The sequence below is a fragment of the Pararge aegeria genome, chromosome 11 (assembly GCF_905163445.1).
Source record: "Pararge aegeria chromosome 11, ilParAegt1.1, whole genome shotgun sequence".
Lineage (NCBI taxonomy): Eukaryota > Metazoa > Arthropoda > Insecta > Lepidoptera > Nymphalidae > Pararge > Pararge aegeria.
This window is the reverse complement of record NC_053190.1, coordinates 3,553,819-3,580,878: the sequence shown is the minus strand read 5'-3', so window position 1 is coordinate 3,580,878 and position 27,060 is coordinate 3,553,819. Positions and strand designations below refer to the sequence as shown.

Below are 27,060 nucleotides of genomic sequence, written 5' to 3'. Positions count from 1 at the left end.
ACATCAATATGCTTTGTATTGTATGGTATATAAAATAATTGCACTAAAATCAGTGCAATAATTTGATGAAGGTTTGGAAATGATATGGGATGAACATATCATTTTCAAAGAGATCTTCAGCCACAATTGGTCCATATAGTCGACAATATATATATATATATATCTACTACCATATCTACCTTCCAATATACATAGGGTTGTATTTAGATACTTCTTTTTGACGTCGGTTTTAAAATTACACCATTTCGATTGTCAACTTTGGTTTCCGATAGAAGTCGTAAAAACTTAAAAGTTCTATCAAACTTCGTCCATTGGAACTTCGAAATAGCTTGTTCGGTTATATTTGAATTGTTACATAGTTTGGTATATTCTAAAGTCAAGAACTAGATACCAAAACTTTGGACCCGTATTATCAAGGTTTGATAATTCTGACAAACATAAAATATGCTAAACTGACTGGAAATGGACCGTAAAAGATCTAAAAGCTTGCTACAAAAGATATTGTTATAGATTTTTATGAGATTTCATTTTTTCACATGACGGTCTTTCTAATGCTGGACAAAGTACCTCAATTTTGATTATTATCTATCTATCTATATATATATATATATAAAAGAGAAAGTGTGTGGGTATGTTCCGTATAGGCTCCGAAACGGCTGGACCGATTTCAATGAAACTTTCAGGGAATCTCCAGATTGACCTGGCGAGTAATCCTGTAAAGTTTGGTGATGATCGGAGCACTCCTATTTTTGAACTGTCAAATACAGCTTTTATTTACTATGATGATATTCTTTTGTTGGGTGTACATGGGTGTAGATAATGATCTTCACCCGCTCGAGAAGAGAATAGAAGAGAATGAATACGGAGAGAAATAAATGATTTAATATATTATGAGACTTAAATTTAAAATTTAATGATGTAAGTTTATTGTTTAATTAAAAAAAGCAAAATCTAGCCCTGGCTGGGCTGGGTACGCTAGTTACATATAAAATAGCTTCTAATAAAGTTGGTAGGTATAGTCGATCTTTTTATCAATTTTATTTATTATTAATAGTTATTTAACGAACTCTCTGGCCCAACGGTGACCGCTGTGAATTTAAGTAGGAGGTCCCGGGTTCGATACCCGGCAGGAGAAAATTTGGGAAATTATATTATTTGAATTTTCTCTGATCTGGTCTGGTGGGAGGCTTTGGCCGTGACTAGACGTACCGCTTAGCGATCTAGTGTTCCGGTGCGATGTCGCGTGGAAACCGATTAGGGGTACGACTACCATACTCCTTAACAGATTAGCCCGGTACTATCTTAGACATATCATCACGTACTAGCTGAGAAAAGCCTTTGCCAAAATTATCAAACCTTGAAACTGACTGTAAAAGATCGTAAAGCTCACTACAAAAGATGGTGATATAGATCTGAAGAAGTTCATCTAAAATATATCGATTATATTCGTTCTTACCTCCAGGTGAGATTGCAGTCAAGAGCTAACTTGGAGCGTAAAATAAAAAAAGGGTTAATAAAGCTCTTGATATCTCCACTCCTGTTTAAGTTACATTGTTGTAAAACCAGGACACTAACATTGTATTAATTATGCATATCCACTTCAAAAAGCTAAACCCAGTCGATAGCAAGCTTTTAACCCTTGACCAGTATAAGTGAATGCTAATAAGCTAAGCTTACGCATAATTAAGCCATACACGTGTTCATATATAAAATAGCGTACGTAAAGTACGTACTTAAAAATACATTTATTTATTTATATAATGAGGGCATCAACAGGTAACAAAGCGACAAGGCTGCTTGGAAGCAGGCTCCGCTCTCATCTCTCACAAAATAATAAATTTTGAAGATTGTGAACTGATAAAGTGATGTTCAAATCAAGAGCAATCCTCTGAGTTTATTGCCTACTTTCTCGGTGGAATCTGCCTTCCGAACAGTTAGTAGAGTCACTACAAACAGACTGACAGAACGTTTCAAAAGTGCTTATAAAATGGGCTTGCTTGAAATAAAGTTTTCTGAATTTTGACGCCAAAAAATATTCAAATAGGTTTTGATGTAAACCCACTAAGAGGTTACCTCAGGCTGTTCAAATTAAATAGTTAAAACAACTTGCGAGAAAAAGAAAAAGGAATTTAATTAATATAAAAATAAAAATACTACCTACAAGTTTTAGAATGCTCACAACTTTTTATTCTTTTTTACTGTAGACATCACACGTTCGAGATATTGTCTTTAACACAATGGTTTAAAAAATAAACGATCAATTTTTCTTTAAGCATTGGAAGGCTGCCGCGTACAATTATAAGTTATAGTTATATATTCTCTTAATAGGCGCTGAAACATTAAAAAGGAGGGGGGGGTTTGAATCCCAGCACCTCTCACTTTTCAAAGTTATGTGCGTTTTAGGTATTTAAAATATCCCTTTCTTCAACGACGAAGGCAAATATCGTGAGGAAACCTACATGCCTGAGAGTTTTCCGTAATGTTAGTCCTAAACGGCTTAGAGGGCTGGTAACAGGTTTTTTTTTTTTTTTATTAACGATAGGCCAGCGTTTGCCAGCGACAATCATGCCCGTTAGAAAGCAATGATGAAGTCTAGGAAGTCTAGGTTGGAGCACGCTTGCCTAGAAAAAGCCTATTCACTCTAGCCTTATAGGTACTCAAATTATACGTGGCAGGAAATGATGATATATATGATGATGATGATAAATTTAATAATTACAAGTATTATTTTACGACCTCGCCGGCGCAGTGGTGAACCGTGTGTGGTGGGAGGCTTTTCGGTCGTGGAAATTAAAAAAAAATACAACCGATTGACAATATCCTCCTCTTTTGTAAGTTTGTTAAAAATATAAATACCTAGCTATAAGCTTATAATTCGTGAGGTCTTCATACCGGGCGAACCTTAGTAATAACAATATGAAACGCAAACCAAACCTACAAATTATTCATCCAATTAAATCGCAGCACGAACGGAGTGATTTGAACGAGTGCGTGATTTTTATTGTGTCAAGCAGTCATTAGCGATTGCGTTTATGCATACGTTCGTTATTTTGTAACGTCGCATTTGAATGAGTATGCTGTGATCGCTTAGAAATTCCCAACTATACAGATCACACTACTTACCTTGTCCAACCTGAAGTTAGCTTTCTGAAGGCCAAACCGCGGCGCGGCGTCTTGTCAGTGTTGTAATGTTGTGTTTCGTCGTGAAGGGCTAGCTGCCGATGTAATTAGGCATAAGAGCCTTAACGCCTACCTCAGGTTGATGGACACAGGTCGGCACGTTGCAGGACGTGTTCTTTGCATGCCCTGCGAAGTGTTGATATGTTTATAGGCGATAGTTTTGCTTGTTCTGACAATTCATCATCATCATCATCACCTCAACCAATTGGCGTCCACTGCTGGACATAGGTCTTTTGTAGGGAGTTCCACAATACACGGTCCTGGGCCGCTTGCCTCCTGCGGCTCCCAGCTACTCGCCTGATGTCATCTGTCCACCTCGTTGGGGGCCGACCTACGCTGCGCCTACCGGTGCGGGGTCATTATGATTATAATTAGTCTATATACAATTCCGAAGTGTAAAGTGGCAGGCAGAAGAATGGCCGGAATAGAATATCATCATATTCTATTAAAAGCACCAAATCATTATTTAGAGCAGCGGTGTCCTAGGTAGAGATAGCCCTAATGATTGTCAAACTTCGTAAGGAGACGGCACCGTAAGAAAAAGAAGATATACAATTCAGTAGTAGGCACATTAATTTGATCTGTCTCGTATGGTTTAGTCTCGTAGTTATCGGTAAGCTTTAGTAATATAAGCGCACAAAAATAGGTTTCCAAAAAAAAATTCTAAGTATAATATGTATGTAAACCTTCCTTTTGAATCACTCTATCTATTGCTGAATCCCTATCCCTACTAATATTATAAATGTCAATGTAAGTTTGTTTGTAACGCTTTCACGGAAAAATTACTTATTCGATCCTCATGAAACTTTGTACACATATTCTCGAAAGTGTTAGAAGTAATATAGGATACTTTTTATCCCGACATTAAGCTCGGTTCCTTTGGGAGAAGGGATAAAAGTGTTTGACGATTTTAGACCATAACTCCGACAAATTATAACCGATTTAAATAATTATTTTTGTACTATTGAGGTATATAGAGATAGAATTTTGCCCAAACTCTCACAGATCTCCTCAGCGGACAGCAGCAAACCCCTCATTTAAGGCTTAGCGACACTGAATACTTTAATTTTTTTTAGAAATACAACTAAATTGAATGTCACATTAAAAAACAAAATCAAACGCAGACGAAGTCGCGGCCAACAGCTAGTACTTTAATAAAATAGTTGCATAGTTTTAAAGGCCTAAGCGTACATACAGCGGTCGTTACACTATGCAAAGATTATATTTCCAGGGTTTGGTATCCAACTTGGGCACTTCTAAGTGATCATACCATCAAAGTTTGCGAGTCTCGCAGCTCTATAATCATTAGTAATGTATACCGATGGATGCGTTTTCGTATGACGTGCCATGAATGCGGATCATCGTATTGATTGGTGATGACGGCGACGACGACGCGACACAAAGCCTGCAGCCTTAGTACAAAATCTGCTCGCTCGCAATTGAGGAGTAGTTATCGAGTATGGAATAACTTGAACATTAGGGTAAAATGGATGTTATTCATCTTGCGTTAAAGCTCGAATTTCAGATAACGTCAGGTAGAGCTTAGGCTCAGGTAGTGGCAAACGTTCTGTTTGTACAATAAAAAATACATGCGGGGCAGTCTTTGGGGACTGCCGATAGAAGTAAGTACTAAATCTATGTACTATGTACTATGTGCTATGTGTATACAGTAAACATATAGCTCATGAGAAGCGAAGCATGACAAAAAGTACACGTATTATATACATACACAGTACCTACCCATACAATAATTATGTTAACTACTAATGTAACTGTAAACACAGGATAGCAAGTATAATTCTAAAAGAACCATTATCAGCTTTTCCTCTGTAATTTCCTTCAGTTTTGACGTTGATTATTAAATTAAGATATAACAAAACTTTCACAAACGTAGCTTCGCGCCTTTTACAGCAAGTTAAACAACTACCAACTATGTGCCGTACCTAGGAAGTTTAGAGTATAAATTGAATAAATTATTAAATTTTACAAGGGAACTTTTCAAAGCCTCCGCCTAAGTTATTAGGCACCGCGCAAAGTTATTAAATACACTCGTACAAGTGCCGAGTAGAATTACATGGAATTTCAACGTGCAGAGGGACTGTATGCGAGCTATAACTTACATCTAGGGTTGCCACCAAGGTTAACGTCTACAGAACTTTGACATTGCTCAGACTTAAGATTTGTTATTAGAGTAATAAATCTTATTCAAATTCAAAACTTCTTTATTCATGTAGGCCTATCACATGCACTTATGAAGCGTTCATACATATAATATGTTAACATAATTGTAAGGGGATGGTGATAACTTCGTTCGCCAACTTAAATCTAAAGCAACGAGGGTTCTTTAGAACTTAGCCGGGTGATTTTTTTGTTATCACCATCTCACAGTAAATTTATATTAAGCTATGAAGTTAGAGCAATTCACACCCAAGCTTTTCTATCGTTGAAGTAATCCTTAACGTTATAATAGGATTTTTCTGTAAGCTTACGTTTTATATAAACTTTGAACTTATTTGAACTAATTGACGGACTAAGCAGATGGAAAACCATCGCAAAGAAACAGTACCTGAAACATGCCGCCCTATATTCATTAAGCGCTGAGGCGTAAGTGTAGCCTCATGTGTCTGTTATAACGCCGGCAACCACGCCCTTCAGACCGGAATACAGCATTATTATCTTTGCCTCAATCTTAACCGCTTGGCGGCACCTGGTGGTCGTAGGGTGGTATCACCCACGCTGAAGCTTCCCACCAGACTTCTAGAAAGAGTTCAGATGTTATAAAATCCCATATCGTTTTGGGGGTAGAACCACTTAAAAGACTACAGTGTCCAGGCCTGCGTTATACAAAGGCCAACTGCAAGATAGATAATTTAATGTTAAAATGTAAAATGTAAATTATTGATGTTGAAAAAGAGCAACTGCTGAGTTTCTTCCCGGCTTTTTCGCCGTAGAATCAGCCTTCCGAACCTGAGGTACAGTCAAAACGAACAGACATACTTGTCGTTTTTAAAGTGCTTATAGTTTAAGCCTACTTGAAATAAATGAATATTGAATTTGAATTTTTGAAAATTAAATAAAGCGTCACTGTTAAAGATGGAGACTAGTGTATTAAAGTATACGTATCTAGGAAAATTGTACTAAGAAATTGTAAGCGGCCAATGTCGCATGCATTTGCAGTATAAATGTAATTTCGCTGGTAGAGTTACACTGCAGAGATCTAAAGAACATTGACTTCGTAAAACTTTCCTAAATGCTTTTAAATGGAAAATGTTTTTGTGATGAGCATGAATGTTTTTCAGTGTCTGGGTGTTTATATGTATATTTTAAGTATTTATGTATATTATTTATAAAAATATTCATCAGTCATCTTAGTAACCATAACACAAGCTACGCTTACTTACAAAATAAAAAAAAAGTAGCCTAAGTGTTTAGCTTCTGAAAAAAATATCATAAGAAATCTGTTAGAAGCACTTATTTTAAACTAAAGACTATTCAGTATTTTTTTTTTTTTTTTTTATACTTTTTTCTAAGTACTTGATATTTTTATACCAATTGCACATAATACCAAAAGTTTTACTAAGTATATTCAAAAAAAAGTTTTACTAAGTTGTCATATAAAACCAGCTAAGCCTTTTCTGTTAGATGTATACCGGATTTATAAGTGGCAACCCTAAGCTCGCCGAAATCGGATATGGGTATAATAACATCGTGTATTGTGGGATATTGCGGTACACACGTTTCCTAGCTCGGTCCTGCTGATACACGTCCCTTAAATAATAACTGGCTATTGATTTTATTAGTACAAAGCGTACCCGTAGCGTAGAGGGTATGCACAGGGTATGCAGATGATAAAAAATTAAGAAAATGTCCAGTACAAGTTAAAAAAACTTTTTATAACTCTTACAAAGCCTATCTTTAAGTTTTTATAACTGGTACTGGAGATTTTTTTCATTTTATATCTGCATACCCTGCTCGGTGATCAAAACAGAAATGACGTCGTCATCATCATATCGACCCATTACCGGTCCACTACAGGGCACGGGTCTCCTCCCACAGTGAGAAAGGGTTAAGGTCATAGTCCACCACGCTGGCCTAGTGCGGATTGGTGGATTACACACACCTTTGAGTACATTATGTAGATCTCTCAGGCATGCAGGTTTCCTCACGATGTTTTCCTTTACCGTCGAATCAAGTGATATTTTAATTACTTGAAACGCAGATAACTTAAAAAAGTTAGAGGTGCGTGCTGGGATTCGAACTCGGCCCCCTGATAGAGATGTCGAACTCCTACCCACTGCGCTATCACCGCTTTCAGAAATAACATGATCGGAAGAAAACAGAGTAAACTGACTAATGATAAAAAACTTGTGATTTTCCAACTCGTTTCCAAAATATATACCAACAGACAATAATTAACATCGAAAAGATTTTTATTAATTAATAAAATGGCTTACACAGAACTAGCTGTTGCTCGCGTCATCGTCCACGTTTATTTTGGTTTTAAAAAAACAAAATTTTTCATAGGTTCTTGTGATTTTTTTTCTATTTTTTTATTACAATACACACAACTCCATCTAGCCCCAAATTAGTTATTAGTAATTAGTACTAAGATAGCTGATGAATATTTTAATTTTCATCACACAAACATTTTTCCAGTTGTGGGAATCGAACCCAAAAGAAAGCAGGGTCGCTGCTCAGGGCGCCAACCGGCTGCCAAAACTCTCGTTTTTTTATTTTGAAAACACAAGTATCCCAGTCTCCGAGATACTTGTGTTTTCAAACCATCCAAATACCTATTGAAATAAACACACAGAATTTCATCCTACCCGGTCCAGCTATTTAAAAGGAGTTAAGTTACAAACACACGTTCAGAAGATTTATATATTACTAGCTGTTGCCCGCAACTTCGTCTGCGTTTGATTTTGTTTTTGGATGTGGCATTCAATTGGCATTCAAGTATTCAGTATCGCTAAGCCTTAAATGAGGGGTTTTCTGCTGTCCGCTGAGGAGTTCTGTCCTCTATCTCCAACTACATTCATCAGATCTGCACAAAGTTTTGGCCAAATCAAACACCTATTATAACCTCTATAGTACAAAAATAATAATTTATATCGGTTATAATTTGTCAGAGTTATGGTGCAAAATTGTCAAACACTTTCATCCCCTCTTCCAAAGGAACCGAGCTTAATGTCGGGAGAAAAAGTATCTTATATTACTTCTAACACTTCCAAGAATATGTGTACAAAGTTTCATGAGGATCGGTTAAGTTCTTTTTGCGTGAAAGCGTAACAAACAAACTTACATTGACATTAATAATATTAGAGAGGAAGGGATAGGATTATGTACTCGTATAATATATTAAGGTGTTGGTACCTAAATAGAACCTCTGTGCTAGAACATGGTTTGAAAATAGTTATTTTAGACCTATCTCAGCCAATAGTTCATTGTGTTAAAAATAAGTTATATGTCATTAGGCATGATAACAAGGGAGTTTACTGATAACCCCTGCACGAAGGTCTGACACGCTTGTGGGTGGTCTGCATCGCTAATATTACCTATAAGACTTGTGGCCTTATATCGGTATTGTTTTAAAATTACTGTTTGTATTATTACAAACTAATAAACGTAATAAACAATAAAATAAACGTATAATTATTTTAAAGACGTTTATTTTATAGTTATGTTTATAACATTGTTTTTTATTCCCTTTTGATAAATTTAAGAAAATCTATTCTCGTTCTTTGCACCGACGCGGCGACGTTCACGAAGCAAACGTGAAGAGTTGAATTATTATGTATTTAAATATTACATGATTGGAATCAAAAATAATTAAAAATAGTAATTTTGTAGAACAGACAAAAGCGATTAATCATTATTAATTTTAGTTTCCAAATAAACTTATGCTTTCCAAGGCAAAATACCCACTTGATTTTAACCTTTTCATTAAAAGTGATACTTTTTTTACACGCTTTATATTAGCTTCACCTGTAATGTATGTATGTAACCGACCTCTTTGAACTCGATTCGATCAATAAATATAAATTAATAATAGTGTGAATTAAAAAATATTTTATTAAAAAAAAAGCGTGGGGTGCTTTTTAAGATATTGTCAAAATGATGATCACTCTACTCATATCTGTCAATAAAAGATTTATAACTATTGACACCATGCAAACCACGCTTTTTTTACAATAGAATATTAATTTTATTCACACTATTATTAATTTATATTTATTGATATTTTTAACACTATTCTTAATTTAAATTTATTAATATTTATTTTCTATATTTTAGTTCGGTTTTCTATAAAAGCGTGTTTTTTTAGTTTTTTTAAACTATTATTTATTCAAGGTACGGAACCTTAGTTGCGCGAGACTTTGTTTTAAATCGTTATAATTCGCAGACTTAGAAGATGTGGGCCAACTTATTTTAAGTGAAGATTCATCGGCTATAAAGAGAGCAACTCTTCGAAGGCTATGCAAGGATAGAGTCCTTTGAAGTGCTACCCTGTGCCCTAACCTGGGACGTTGATGTGCCTGTAATAACACATGCAACCACGCTCTTTTTAGGTAACCTATAAAAATCCCTTAAATAAATAGATTATAAAAAAAAGAAACCACACTCTTTAAACGGGCAGGGTTGCGATAAGCAAGCGTGAGATACCTAATCACCCTAACGAACACAGTAATTCTCCTTTGCAGCAGAAATAAGCATGACGGTAGTACCTAATTTCCCGCAATAAATCTGTCACGAAAAGCCTTCATCATCATCACATCAACCTTTAACCGGCCCACTACAGAGCACGGGTCTCTTCCTACAGTCAGAAAAGGTTAAGGCTGTAGTCCACCACGCTGACCCAGTGCGGATTCGTGGACTAAACTGAAAAGCTTACTAATGCTAAAACCTTGCACTTGGCCGATTTTTAACGGTACGGCTTAACCTACCCACATCTAGTTTCCCAATAAATTGACCAACACACATTGGCAGATATTGGCATGATAATAACAGGCTTCTTTGTAGGACTGTGGAATCCTAAAATCCTGGTCATAAAACAACATATAAGTACGCCATTAACTCTCATAAAATAATGCACTATACAAACTTGCACCTCCATTTAAACATTAGCAGACGTCATAACGCTAAAATCCTTTTAAAATTGCCATTAATTATAGTCAGAGCTATCTAAATACTCCATTAAATTCATCAAAGGGCAGACATAATATTATGCTCTCATTCTAACCATAATGGCAACTAACGATGGAGATATATGCTTGCTGAAAGATAAAAAAGCTGTTAAGTGCGAGTGGACCTCGCGCTATCAATGGGTCCCGTACTACGTCAAAACTCCGATTTTAAGAGGCGAATAAATACAAGTCGGTCAGGCATTGGCGGGTGTCAACATAAGGTCCTGTGGCTCCCGTTGCCTATCTTCGTCCCCGTTTATTATTGATTTTGAAAAAACCCGTGGGAATCGTTTGTTTTCTAGGGATAAGAAGTAGCCTATGTTACTTTCTGTCTTTTCAACTAAATTTATGCCAAAAATCAAGTCAATTGGTTGCTTAGTTTGGGAGTAAAGTAAGGGAAAACATACAAACACACTTTCGTATTTACAATATTGGTGTTGATTAAAAAAATAGTCAAAATCCCTGACCTAAAATTCTTTCTCGAAAACGTTGCTAGCTTCTATACTAGTAAATATATCGCCTTATGTAATACGACACATTTCTTCTTTAAAGTTTGAAAAAGAAATCCAGAAGGGATTTGACACCCGAATGGCGCAGTGGACAGCGACCCATCTTTCTGAGTCCAAGGCCGTGGATTCTATTTCCGCAACTGAAAAATGTTTGTGCGATGGACATTAATGTTTTTCAGTGTCTGGGTGTTTGTCTGTCTGTCTAGTATAAGTATAAGTATCCGTTTAGTATAAGTATTAATGCATATTATATACATAAAAAAATTCATCAGCTATCTTAGTTACCTATATGACAAGCTATGCTTAGCTGGGGCTAGATGGCGATGGGTGTATTGTCGTAGTATATTTATTTATTTATTTAACTTTAAAAACCAAATTCCGGAAAACTATACTTTACATACAAAGGTATCATAAACGTATGGTATCATAATAAATAAATAAATAAATATACTACGACAATACACACATCGCCACCAGTGGCGTGCATAGAGGGGTATGCACAGGGTATGCAGTTGATATAAATTGAAGAAAATCTCCAAAAAGAGCTATAATTACTTAAGGGTAGGCTTTTTATAACACTAACAATGCCTATCCTTGGGTTTTTTAAACCTCGTAATGGAGAATTTCTTAAATTTTTATCATCTGCATACCCTGTGCACACCCTCTATGCACGCCACTGATCGCCACCTAGCCCCAAAGTAAGCGTAGCTTGTGTTATGGGTACTAAAGATGACTGATGAATATTTTAATGAATTATTTATACATAAATACTTAGAAAATACATATAAACACCCAGACACTGAAAAACACTTATGCTCATCACACAAACATTTTCCAGTTGTGGGAATCGAACCCACGGCCTTGGACTCAGAAAGCAGGGTCGCTGCCCACTGCGCCAGTCGGCCGTCAAATACAAATAATACAAAGGGCTTTTATTTAATTTCCAATATTACGGAACCCTAATAATTTTTTAAAACGCATTTCACATTTAAAGGGGTTATTTTAACGTAAACGCTAAACGTATATGATAGGTATGCCCTTGTAAATCTTAATATATATAAATCTCCTGTCACGATGTTTGTCCGCGATGGACTCCTAAACTACTTAACCGATTTTAAATTAAATTGGCACACCGTCAGCATTCTGGTCCAACTTAAGAGATAGGATAGATTAGATCTTTAATTATAGTCGCAATTTTATTTTATTGCAAATTATTTGTCTATAATTAATTGACAGTCACATGTTATATATATATATATATATATATATATATATATATATACTACTACTCTAATTTAAGGCTTAGTGATACTGAATACTTTAAAAACAAAATCAAACGCAGACGAAGTTGCGGGCAATAGCTAGTTATGTTTATATAAATCAAAACGTTACGGTTATGACCCTTCACAAGTTATGTTACGTTGAAAAAGTAAAACCGCATGAAGTTGGCTTTCAAATTTACGAAATTAAACGTTTAAATACATTAAAAGTTACATGTTGAAAAGGTTTTATGTGATGAGTTAAATTATTTTCTAATTTAAATATGACCTGACCTGATGTGCATCAGGTCGCATAGGAACAGAATGTTTGGTCTACACTCTATATCCCTTTCTATTATAACATATGCATTTCGTCTCATAAAAGAGCTGCGAGCCACCACGATGCTCCAAGGCGGATTGGCGGGCATCTGCCCGCGACTTAATCTGGGTAGACTTCAGAATTGGGTCTAAAGCTTCGCGCGTTAACAGTTTTTAAGCCTACCACGGGAACTTTTTGAAAAATCAGTATAGAAAGTACATATCCTTTTTCGTTGCATGGGCGATATGCATACAAAATTTCAAAGCTGTCTGCCCGCGGCTTAGCTTGAGAACAACATTCAGTTTTCCCTCGGGAACTTCTTAAGGAATCGGGATAAAAGGGAGCCTATATTCTTTTCCATGCATGCCAAATTTCATCAAAATGGATGTACAGTTCGGTCCAGTTTCAAGACAGAGGTAAACCGACGAATCCAGCCTCGATGGTCAGCGTTTTTATCGATCTTACTGCTGTAGTGGTTCCGAGATCGTCCCCAGCTGGGGCAATTCGGGCGTTCATAATTTCTGAACTTTCTCTGATCTGGTCGGAGGTTTCGACGGTGGCTGATTACCATCTAACCGAGAAGCTTTTAAGCGTTTCGGATTTTGAGTATTAACCTATTAGAGGTATAGGTTTATAATAATATACCCCTTATTAACAGGTTAGTTTGCTGCCATCAAAGAACGAAAGAAAAAAATTACGTCACACATTACAACATTAAAGACACCACGTAAGTTATGTGTGGCAAACCTAGGTAAAGGCGCGAAGCTCATCGTGCTGCATGCGCCATACGGCGGGAGCTAACAGCGCCGATTTTCACCTGGTGATTAAGAGTACGTCATCACCAGGTGAGATTGCAGTCAAGAGCTGACTTGTAGTAAAATAAAAATTTATCTCTATCGCAAAAGGAACTGAACATATTTCTTTAGTTACATCTTTCCGGCAGCAAATTCCGCATTTTTTTTGAAAGAAAGAAAAATCGTATTTATTGTCACACATTTGTGTAAAATGTTACATTTGTGAAATAAAATAATTGTTTAAGTATAAAAATTTAAAAAAAAAATGTGTGACAAAGGAGCTGGCTCAGTATAGCTGCAAACTAAAACGCGCAGCACTGGTTTTCAGCCAGCCCCATTATCTTCGTCGTCACTGAATCCTCGCAACTAAACAATAACAAAATAATCATAAAAAAGAACAATAACATAGAATATAATATATAAACAAAAAAAAAAATTTTTTTACATTAAAACAAACTTATTTACATCGAGAAATACAAAATCATCAAAGAGGTAAATAATAAACAAAATCAAAAATTATGAAATTAATAAACATCATATCAAGTAGGGTTGCTTTAACTACACACAAGCTATTTTGTTTGGTCTAACTAAGGAATCGAACATAGAACTTTGTGATTTGTGGTCAAATCGTCTTATGAACTCATTACCGGCCCACTTAGGGCACGGGTCTGCTTCCACAATATAAATAAAAAAATATACTACGACAATACAAACATCGCTATCTAGCCCCAACGTAAGCGTAGCATGTGTTATGGGGTACTAAGATTATTTATGAATATTTATTTTAATGAATAATATACATAAATAATTATAATATACATATAAACACCCAGATACTAAAAACATTCATGTTCATCACAGAAACATTTTCCTCACGATGTTTTCTTTCGCCGTGGAAGCAAAAACCGCTGATCACCGTTGAAACCGTTGATTTTAAGCAAGTATTAAATACGAAACATTATTTAATTCATTATTCATCGAACCAGATGCTCAACCCCATACGGGTTGAATGTAAATATTTTAATGCGAGTGGTAGGTAATGCGTTTAAAAAATTAATGCACCTCGTGCGAGGCCGCTACCAAAGCCGTGAGCTTTCGATGACAGCACAATAAACAGAGGCACACGTGTTGTGGGCGGGCGTACAAGTTACTGTATCCAGCGATCAGTGACGTGCAAATACGGTTTGCACAGGGTATGCACCAAATAGGAAGATGATATAAAATGAAGAAAATCTCAGTGCGAGTGATAAAAAACTTAGGGATAGGCATTGAAAGAGTTATAAAAGTGTACGCTTAAGTTTTTGTAGCTCTTATTGGAGATTTTCTTCATTTTATATCATCTGCATACCCTCTATGCACGCCACTGCCAGCGATTACATAAATATTATGGCCGATTGGCGCAGTGGGCAGCGATCCTGCTTTCTGAATCCAAGGCCGTGGGTTCGATTCCCACATATGGAAAATGTTTTTTTGATGAACATGAATGATGTTCAGTGTCTGTGTATATATATATTATAAGTAATTATTCATATTATTCATCAGTCATCTTTGTACCCATAACACAAGCTAACGCTTACTTTGGGGCTAGATGGCAATGTGTAGTATATTTATATTTATTTATTGAATTTTCTGAGCAAATCATCACCATGAGAACATTTCACTACAGGGGGGTTTGCCCATAATCGCCACACTTAGCAGATGGGTAGGTGATCGCAGTAGATGGTAGTAGTACCATAGAGGGCGCTCCTGCCCGTGTTACGTTATATTCTCTTAATGATGTCGTACGAGGCGACGTTCGACATCCGCGAAGAGGAGGGAAGCTCACAACTGTATTCTGATCTGCTGTCACCACACGGTATGTCACGTCACAATTAATCACAATCGCAGCAAGTAATTAAAATTTTTCTCATTGCAATTGAACATAAATTTATTTATTTATTTATTTATTTATTTATTTATTTATTTATTTATTTATTTAAGGGACAATCAACAGGTTACAACAACAACTCTTAAAAACTAAACAAAAAATGAAATAACATATAAATGTAATATTGTAGACCCACTTAAAGACTGCCACAACTTGCAAATAAAAACTATATTGTTAGTTAGAAGGAGAAAAAACGATTAAGAGAGACATAAGTTAGCTAAACTAACACAAAAAAGAGTAAAGGAAAAAAAATAATAATAATAATAACTAAGTTTAAACAGTACCACCGTATTGCGATAGGAAGTGGTCCTTTAGTTTTTTTTTAAATATAGGAAGACTATCCCCTATTATGTCTATGTCAAGCACTTTATTAATGCTGTTATACAAAGTTAACAACCTATTAATAGGCGCTGAGACCCCCAGATTTGTTTTCGAGACGGCAGCTTTAAAAGGCATATAATTTTTTACACGACTGAACGGCCTTGGGATTCTGACAGAAACTTTGTAAAGTAGATCAGACGCATCTAGGGCATTATTAAAAAGTCTATATAAAAAACAAAGGTCCAATAGTTTTCTACGATCAGATAGAGTTAATAACTTATAGTGCCGCAGTCTGGAAAAGTAGCTAGAATTAATATTACATAACTTATCACCAAAACTTACATAATGCAGGAAGCGCTTTTGGATTCGTTCAATTCTCATAGAGTGAACATTATAATGAGGATTCCAAGCAACTGAACCATACTCAAGGAGACTCCTTGAAAGAGCGTTAAATAACAATATTTTGGTGTTCGAATTCCGAAAGTCTTTGGAGCTACGCTTAATGAACCCAGTGATTTTTGATGCTCTTTTACATATATTATCAATATGAGGAATGAAACTGAGTTTATGGTCGATGGTGATCCCTAAATCTCTAACACAATTTACATTTTGAACATCATGGCCATAAATATGACAGTGACGATATTATCGCAATATTTCATCGAAATCACCGGCAACTTTATTAATATTTAAAATGCATTGCGCCTTCTTATGCCCGCACCAATCCGTCTCAAAGAGATTGCTCTCACAGCATCTGCTCCGCGACTGCTTTATTGCCGGTGTAATCATCCAAACCAATGCGGTGGTAGAGTCACAAGAAACAGACTGACTACCTATATATTGAATCTTAATTTTCATAATATATCATGGAATTGTAAAAAATAAACGCCTGATTCTATCCTATATAGGCTTCCTTTCTCATAGGAGAGAGGGTTTTAGAGCATAGCTCCAAAAAATAGGGGGGTAAAAAATTTAAAAAAAATTTGCTAATTCCCAAGTCCAATAACTTGAGCGAAGTAGTTTTAGGGCTTACGAGCCCCTAGGAGCTTGATATGAAAAATAAAATAACACTAAGTGAAAATGAAGTAATAGCAAGGGCGGGCGATAGTACGCAGTAGGTTGTAAAATAGCTGATGAAAGGAAGTTTTACAGACAAAATTGCGGGGAGCTGATAATTATCCCTATTTTTTTGAATTACTTATGAATTTATGTAATTAATTGTTTGCTATTTTTAAAGTACCTCAGGTTTTACTTTTCGACACTTATTGATAAAGTATGTATCATTGGCAATAAAATAATTAACTTACGAGTAGATTATAATATGCGTATCTTGAATCATTTAGTGTAAGTAATTATTGTTGTATTTAAAATAACAAGCTTTGGAATTCAATAGCATTATATTTAAAACCATTATAACGCTACTCCCTCGTATTTTACACCAGAGTTTTGCTACGCACCGTCGCGTTTCTTTTTAATAATGTGTGAACTCCAGAAATACATAAATTTTATTTTTTACCGCGACACACTATTGGGGCATTAAAAACGACTGCAATAACGCTTCCCCGGGTACAATAATACACTTCTTCTGCTTTATTGACTTTAGTGAGTGCTAAGTGGAGATTTATTTGATTTATTTCATAACAACGTAGATAGGCACCTACTTAACTTCTCAGAAGGTGATAATTGAAAGAGTCTATAATTAATAAGGTTTAACTACCATTTTTATCATTTCGAGAAAGTCGACATTAAAAGTTATTTGCACCAATTTTTAAAAGTAACTCTATACCTAATTAATATTTAAAAAAAAAATAGTATTTCAGTGAACTTCATAGCACATAAAACGTCATTTATTAAAAGTTATCGCAAAGTAGTGAATAGCAATTCTTATTCAAAATGTTTTCTTTAATTTTCTACTAGTCTTTATTGTTATAGTATTGCTTTTTTTCAAACCATGTTACTTATGCAAACACTATAGACAGCAAATTATAAAAAACGATTCAGCTATTTTCGCGTTTTTACTACATTCATTTATTTATTTAAATAAATAGATAAATATAATTATCACTGACCTGGCAAAACATCATGTTAAAACCACTTAATTTTTTATTATTTGGTAATGAATCACTATTTAACCTTTATTAAAGGTTTAACAAAAGCTATAGCTTATAAATATCAAAGTGAAGAAAACCTATTTCAAAAATACTTTATGTCCTTAAGGCCCTCGGCGGATAAAGAGTCATCAAACAAAAGGAAACAAAAACATCATTCCAATCTGTATTAGAAGCTCGTCGTGCCTGTATCGTTTTATTACCCGTCTGATAAAAGATTTCTAAAGAATATAGTCTGTGCCGTAATATAAGGCATTTTTCCATAGTCCCTCCATTATAGACGCTTCAATGGGTAATGCAAGATGAGACGCTATAAAAGGATACAACTGGAAATGGCATTATGAACACTTGTTTATTTATGTTACCCTGGTACCTTTCAAAGTTATTCTGATTTTTATATGTCAAACTCAAGTTAAGTTAGTTAACTTGAATCTTCAGCTTTCAGAGGATAAATTTTCATGTAAAATACTACTTACTTTAAAAAATGGGCCAATTTATTTAATATAAAATTTAGCTTTTTTATTTACTTTTTACAGGACACTTATCCAAATTTTTTAGGTTAGGTATCTCTCTGCATCAAGGTTTAGCAGATTATAATTGTTATTGTTGCTTGCAGTTATCACAATGATTAAATTTTTGAAGTCAGATCCAAGAACTATTACAATTGGATAGGCATTTAGGTTTAAGTAGGTTTAGGTAATGTAAATTTGCTTACTCCTCGACAGTGTAGCTTGCTGTTTAGACGATTATATTATAATTCAAATCTTATGTTCGAAAAATTGGCGTTCTTTATATAGACGGCGGGTGGAAAACACTTCATTACTTTACCGCGGGTGGTAAAGTAATTCAAAAAGAGAACAATTGGAACAGTCTCTCATCTCATACTTTAGTATTTTTTTTTGTTGTTGATTTTTTTTATTTGTTCCTTTCAGGACCGTCAAAGATCATTGACCATACAGCCTATAAAATGTATTTTTTTTTAATAGACAATCTACGTCTATGAATAAAATGTAGGCCAATGATGTTGGACCTCGCTACGCCCGTGTGTACAATAATGTCAGGTGAAAATGGTGTGTTTTCCGTCTCGTTTAACAACGTGCCCTTTAGTTGGCCGGTAATGGGTGGACATGATGATGATAACGAATCAATTAATAATTGACTTTTAGATGACCACATCGTTTTTCTCTAAATCCGCGTATAACTTGACGCTACTTCAGTGCCCCCCCCCCAAAGCGGGCGTTTCAAAAGACTCGCAATACTGGGCCCTCGAGTGGGGGGGTCATTTGGATGAACTGGCGATTCTTTGAAATGTTAAGTATCTGTCCTTGATTACGCAGTAATGAGGTATAATTCAAATTTTGCGCCCTTGTGGTTACCACCCTAGGTTTAGAAGTTCAGTGTTCCGTCGTCGCCAAAGGATAGGTCCTTGAAAAGCCATTTGGCTATACGTCTGAGTGAATTCGTCTGTCGCAGATTCTTTTCTCAGAGACTACAATTTCAACTTAACCAATCTTCTTTAATAAATTTATCAAATCAATATCTTTATGAAGTGGGAGACTGTCGAGGACCCGGGATCTTCCACTAATAAGACAGCGTTCGTCATTTCGCCAAATTGGTTGTCAGATGCCTGATGATTTTCATACTTCGTTATCTATATGCGATGTCGGCAAATAATACACTGTTTTCATACTGAAGGCGGGCAAAGAATACATTTTATCCCGGGATTAAAAAAAATAACAAAAAATGCAGACAATGTCACGGGCAACATCTAGTATTATTTTCTTACGTTGTTATTAGATGGATTCTAAGTTATTTACTTTAGCTTCGCAACACGTTAACTGTTACTTTGGTTCTTTTACCGGGCGTTTTAATTTCTTTCCTCTAGTTTGTATTAGTGATGGTAAAATTAAAAACGATTTTCGATTACAATTTTTCATGGGTTCAATGCACTTCGAAGTAAATTACTTCCTATTTCGGCATGATATCCATCGTCAGGATGGCCGAGCGGTCTAAGGCGCTGCGTTCAGGTCGCAGTCCACTTCTGTGGGCGTGGGTTCGAATCCCACTTCTGACATACACTTTTTTATTATAACAATATTTTTAACCCCGACCCAAATTTATTATTTTGTTTCTTTATTCTACTACAAGGTAGCCTGTGACTGTAATGTCACTTGGTAAGTGATAAAGCAATCGGAGATAAAAGGGGACATAGCAGCTTTATTAAACTTATATATTACACGAACTGAGCGATATGCGACATCATAGTGGTTAAAGTATTTTATCAAGACTTTAACATTATGTTCAACCGACAAAGAATTGTCTCTTCCCTTATCTAACCAAACGCACGCCGCGTCGGCAGTTACCCTTTGACCTTCAATTAATTATAAATTATTATAATAAATATTAATGCTATCTTTAAGCGATTACATACTTTAAGATTGGATACCCCATCTCATTAACATGTAGTTTTTTATTCTTACGAAGTGTGTAAACACACTTTTCTTTATAATACAGCGCCCATAGGTATTTAGATTCTTAGAATTAAAAACATACAGAACCCTCATTCAGCCATTATTGGATGAGGTGCATTGTGCCCAAAAACAGAGAAAACGCACACGTCTGACTTGACATCCGTAGAATGTTGCTAGCCCACAAACTTTTTCCTTTCACATTTTATGGTAAACGTTTAGAACATTAGGGGTAAAATGATTACTATCATCTGCAAAATGGAATTAAGTGGCTAAGGACACCCTCGGACAAGGACTAGCCCGCTACGACATCAGACTGTAAAATCATTTACCACCAGGTGCGATTGCTGTCAAGGGATAACTTTTAGTGCAATAAAAAAACAATTATATAAGTACCTAGAGGCTAGAACTACTGCATGGTATCTAACATAATGATTCAAACCAATATGTAGGAAAGATACGGCCGAATTAGGACCTTCGAAATCGATGATTCATCCAGATAACGGTACTCTCTTTGGTGTAAATAAACTTGAAATCGTTACACACTTATTTGGAGTTATAGTAAGTTAAAGAAGTTCAAACCTACAAACTAAGCTACTAACCAAAGCATACTCAGACATTCTAAACCTGATAAATCCATATATTTTTTAATTAATGGTAGCTACGAGTACTGACATCATTAAAAATCAATCAAGCTATAAATAAATAAATAATAAATAAATAAATATTTATTTCAAGTAACATAGACTCATATTGTTAGTAATACAAAGCTTATATCTATGTTAGTAAATTAACCTAAAAAACACTAAGTACCTAATTATTAAGTATGTAGGTCATCGCTGCACCATTCCATTAGAAACGACGCAGCAATAATTTACATATACACAGTCCAATCGACTGGCAATCAATTTCAGAATGCTGTTGGAACTGCTCCGCAATCTACGCACCAGGGATCCGCATCTTTTACGCATTGTCGCATAAAAACAATCAACTTGCGCCGCCGCAAACATCCCTGATGCGCTGCAATACCGGGGCAGCCCCATCAGCACCCTGAAGGCATTGTTATACTGGACACGGAGAGCGCTGTACGATTTTGTGGAGTACTTGACCCACAGGTTGCACGTGTAAAAAGATGTACAATAGGCTCTAAACAAAGTTATCTTTACATTGGTGGAACAACGTGCAAACCTGCGAGCCAGCATATTCGCTCTCACTGACACTGCTCTCCGTTCCCTCTCGATGTCAGTATCGTCTTTGAGGTCAGGGGTCAACATATGCCCTAGATATTTATATTGATACACTCTTTCTAGTGCATTTCCATTTAGAAAGATGGGTGGAACTTTCTTCTGTGTTTTGCCCATGGCCTCAAAGACCATTACCACACTTTTCTTTACATTATAAGTAAGACCGTGTTTTTCCACAAAAGCTTCACAAATCGCCAACAGTTTTCTCAGGCCACAAACCGACGCACTCACCAGCACCATGTCATCAGCGTAGCTAATGTTATTCAAACAAACCCCATCTATGTAACAGCCGGTCCTGGTGCTGCTGAGCTCGCCGAGCAACTCGTTCACATATAGGTTGAAGAGCGTAGGTGAAGTCAAACCCCCCTGCCTCACCCCGCACTCCAACAGATACGGACGTGATAATACGCCCGCCCATCGCACGCTGTTGACCTGGTTTCCATACCAATATTTGAAAATATTGATGAGTTCCAGTGGAACTTTAATTCCTTCCAGTTTTCTCCATAAGATATCATAAGATACCAGGTCAAAAGCCTTGGATAGGTCCAGAAAGCAGGCGTAAATTGGAGTCTTACGCTTCGTATAGTATGTGACAGCATGCTTAAGACCAAGCACAGCGCTCTCCGTCGACACTCCAGGTTGAAATCCAAACTGGTTGTCATGTGGCCTAAATAACTTATTCAGTTGGTTATTAAGCATGCTGTCAAACACCTTCGAGATGACCGTTGCCAATGAGATAGGCCTATAGTTGTTTTTGTCCGCTAAGTCGCCGGTTTTGTTTTTCACAATAGGTACAACTATAGTCCTCATCATCTCACTAGGCATAAAACTGTGGCTCATACAAATATTATAGAGCATTGTGAGCACTCTGGGTAAATGTGGCCCAGCATACTGTAGATGCTCAATGCTGAGTCCATCATGACCTGGAGATTTTCCTCTGGTCATATGCTTAATTGTGTGAGCAACGTCTTTACACTTAAATTGAATTTCCATTTCAATACTGGCCTCAACATCAAGCATCGTTTGTGAAGGACCCCGGGGTGATTTAACTACGAAGTGCTCCATGAAAAGATCGGAAATCTTGTCTGGCTCACACACGCCACCAACGCTCACAGGCAGTGACGGTTTGTTATTCATTTTATTTGTATGTTTCCAAAATCCGCGAAAATCGTTTTTTGAGTGATGCGAGGCTAGAATATCCAACTTAATTTGCTCTTCATGGTTTTGGCACCATTTCAAACGAGATTTGAAAATTTTTCTAGCCTCACACATTTCTCTATAAATAATTCCCGAAGTTGGTTTACCGTACCACGACCATAACAAAAATTTTTGCCTGGCCATCCCGTGAGCTTCGGCTACGTGCTTATTCCAACCAAGGACCTTCTTTCTTTTTACGCGCCTAGTGCTCTCTCGACCTACCAGTGACGATTCTATCAAGGCCTGAACGATGTTGCTGTACAACTGAGTTATTACATCTCTATGCCTGATGTCACTGCATGTACGATCACAGCAACCGTGAAGCTCCTGTGGGAAGTTAATCATCCTCAGCCTCTCGTGACATTCCCTCTGGTATGTGTCTATTTGATGTTGATTTCGCTCACCCCAGTAAATCTCATTTAAATAGGTATTACAATCCGCTCTCTTAGGTATCAAAACGTCAATATTACATTCCACTACCAGAGGGAAATGATCCGACCACAACACATCGTATAGAACTGACACATTGCGCACGGAGTCTGCCGCTGCTTTAGTTACTAGGCAGTGATCGAGCCACCGCTTAGACCCGTGTGCTTCGCTTAAAAAAGTATAGGTATTCGACCTCGGACCTAGCACTTCCGCATCTATACAGCTCCATTCTCGTTCTATGCAGAACTGAGTAAGTTTATGATAAAAGCGCTCCGAAGGGTGCGCATTGTAGTCCCCAAGTATATATACACAACTTTCCCCGTAGGTCTCAATAATGGCACTCACCGAGCTTAGAATGTCCGTGAAATCCGCTAGGTTAGCAATCACATCCGTAGGCATATATACACTCATCACGATAAACGATTTTTCATGTAACACTACCTTTATAGCACAGATGCGCCGATTGTTACACTGAATCACTGACACTTTTTGAAAGACGCTACGCCTCCACAGCAGCGCGACCCCTCCATAAGGTCTTCCACGTAGAATACCCGCCGATGTGTCCACCGCAGACACTCCCGTGGCGCTGAAGTCATCGCACAAAGTGTCAAGAAAAGACAATTCTTCCGGGAGCAACCAGTGTTCTTGAAGTGCAATTATATCTGAAGTTTTACATAACTCACTAATACATTGTGCAGATCTCTTCACGCTCTTGCAATTAAAAGTAACAAAATTACATAAGAAACCTTTATCCATTAACAGTAGGTGTATTATTCAGCGGGACCTCTGTAACAGGCGTTTCGTTCAGACGCTTATGTTTGAAATGCACAAACCGACGAAAAATTATTCCCTGTGGCCAGAGATTCTCATCTAGATATAATGGGAGTTTGCTTTGAGATACCAAAAGCTTATATGCGTGGTGTTCACACTGTCGTTTAATAGAAATTTTTTCCAAAGTGACATTCTCCTTTGTTTTCTTCGAGATATAATTAATTATATCCGATTCCACCGTGTCTTTATGTACATTCGTAATGAATAAGGGTATTTTCCTATCTGCCGCCCTAAATTTCTCTTCGCATTCTACTACAAAATTTCCTGTATTACCAATGAGCCGGTTTTTAGATCTTTGCGACTTCCTCTGCACCACCGTCCAGCCTTCGTTTGGGTCATGGACCTTCGCGACGCCCGCATAAGTTTGCTTTTGCATTGGCCCCGTCGACTGATCACTCGGCTCGCTAGTGATAACGTGCGATGACGCACCTTGCTCCCCGCCGCCGGCGCCCGCGCGCACCGCGGCGTCGGGCTCCGAGCCGCGTCCACCGCTCGTGATGCAACGATTAATTTTTTGTTTAAATACGTTACTTGAAAACGCGGGACTACCCTACTAGCTATGCTACGCTATCAAAAATAATCAGACATCAAAATTTCTTCACACCTTTATGGAGGACCAAAATATAAGTATGCGGCGGTATCATATATCACAATGTTTTTTTTTAAATTTATACATATAATAAAATTGGAGTGTCTGTTTGTTACGGTACATACAACAATTTTATTTTTTTTACAATTTTTGTCTGTCTGTCTGTCTGCCTGTTTGTAATCTCTGAAATGGCTGGACCGATTTTGACTGGACTTTTATTGGCAGATAGCTGATGTAATAAGGAGTAACTTAGGTTTATTTTAGAAAATTTCTTTTATATCATCGTGATAAAAAAATTAAGGAAACCTTAACAACACTTACTTGGAAAAGTTCTATTTAAAAACCCGATCTTTTTTACAAGAATGCACGACTTAAAAACCTATTTTGAAACAAAAATGCGGACGAAGTTGTGGGCAACAGCTAGTATTTAATATGTTTCTAATGATATTTTTGTCGGCCGACTGGCGCAGTGGGCAGCGACCCTGCTTTCTGAGTCCAAGGCCGTGGGTTCGATTCCCACAACTGGAAAATGTTTGTGTGATGAGCATAAGTGTTTTTCAGTGTCTGGGTGTTTATATGTATTTTCTAAGTATTTATTTATATATAATTCCTAAAAATATTCATCAGTCATCTTAGTACCCATAACACAAGCTACGCTTACTTTGGGGCTAGGTGGCGATGTGTGTATTGTCTTAGTATATTTATTTATATTTATTTTGTTGACTAAGCGAGGCGAGGCCTCAGATTACTCAGGTCTCCCAGAGCTCTACCGAATTAATGAAACATAATATAAAATTTTTGAAATTTTAAATAATTATTATAATTTTTTATTAGTAAAGGAACTATTAACAGATTTTAAATATATAGGATGTCTTAGTATGTGACCAAACAATTTTCCTATTCTGATTTCTATAGTCTTAGTGACATTTTCAGACAAAAATAAAAAAAAATAATAGTTCGCCATTTTGTGGTTGCGGCCATCTTGGATTTGATCATATATACTTTTTTTGACTCGTAGTAAAGGTCTTCTATTACATACTTATAATATATATAGCTTTATGATAGTAAAATATTAAATCTATTCTCATATTGAGGGAATTGTGAAAACCATTTTGGCGGCCATTTTGGACAGATTTTCATCGAACATAGCTAAGAACGTCTACTTAGCATTAAAAATGCATGCAGTTGTTTGAAAAGAGAAAGTTGCAATAGTTATCTACCTAATAAATATACCTAGATTGTAATTCCTTTCTATAAGGTCTCTGCGTGAAACGTGCAACGTTCCAGTACCCTGAGACCTTTGCAGAGCTTAAACTGTTGCTTTTGTTTATTGCCTGTTAATGCATGTTTCGCATAGCGCGAAGTGGGCGTTTTGCATGCTTTACAGTTTACGCAAATCCCAGAGGAATATTCAATGAATTTCTCTTTGCGTCAAACGTTTACACTGCAACTTTGAAGTCTGATCTTTTCTTTTCAACGCCATGAAATTATGGTGTTTGTTTTTACCTCATATTGTATATAGACACGTCTAGCTCTAGATTGTATTTTTTATTAAGTTTATTTTACATAATTCTCGCGGTAGCTTTGGTAACAAAACAAACTTTTGAAGTGTCAAAGACGTATAGAAAATTGTACTTACTATATACAAGAGTCAACGCCGAATTTGTTTTGTATCTGCAAAGGTACACGGTGAGCATAGGTAATGAGGAGAAATGTTTGTTATCCGCTTGGAACTTGTCCAAGCAATGGTAGAGATTTTATTTCAAATATTTTTCGCTTCAAATCCTCGGTTTTTTTTTACATTTAATAGAATACGAGCTAACTTCTGAGCACTGCTTACCTCCTGGTACTTGGTTTCTCAGCAGGTAAAAAAAATAAAAATGGTATCTAATGTCAGTGGCGTGCATAGAGGGTATGCAGGAGGTATGCCTCCAGGCTTTTTGTAACTCTTACTATGCCTATCCTTAAATATATTATAACTCGTACTGGAGATTTTCTTCATTTTATATCATCTGCATACCCTTTACACACCCTCTATGTACGCCACTGTCTAATGGTAGCGAAGACGCTACTAGTAGACTACCTTTGATTTCGGATACATGGACAGTAATTTCTCAATGATTTAATCCCATTTTGAAATGCACACAATGAGGTTTGGCTTTCATCGTTTACCAAACTCGATATTGCTTTCTATTTTCTCCTATCCGTCAAACACTGTGCTGTTAACTTCGCTATTGCAATAATTGGAGCAGCGTGCTCCAGATTCCTCAGTCGAATGATAAAGGAGGGGTGTGCCAAGCAATGGAATATTTAAAAGGCTGATGATGAGTTATTTCTTTGCGCCGCTTCTTTCCTAGTACTTATCGCCTGTAACCAAACCTAAGGCAGTATTAAGCCATCTATCTCTAAAGTGTAGAAGAAACAAATAAGCAGCGAATATTTGTGTATATTTTTTGCTGAATACGCGTTTATTGTCACGACAATATGGCGCTGCAACGTCCGGTGTTTCCCTTTGATCCGCCATGTGGTTCCGGCGAACACACGTGCCAACATTGAGATGGTCAGTTATTGCTTTTCTGACTACATCATGTTCGTATCATTGCAACAACAAAAATGTACAGGCAATATTACACTGTATTGTTCAGACTGAAAGATCAAAAATGCATCTATGTATTAGGCTACTGGCATCAGTATACCATGA

At 36.5% G+C, this 27,060-nt stretch overlaps 1 protein-coding gene and 1 non-coding gene across 2 annotated transcripts in view; both read left to right on the top strand.

The window, feature by feature from the left end:
* Positions 1-27,060, top strand: part of LOC120627376 — a 434,081-nt gene that overhangs the window by 50,575 nt on the left and 356,446 nt on the right. The gene's annotated exons all lie outside the window — the stretch shown is intronic.
* Trnal-cag lies at positions 19,592-19,675 on the top strand. Its single transcript has one exon. It is a non-coding gene; the product is annotated as a tRNA-Leu (tRNA).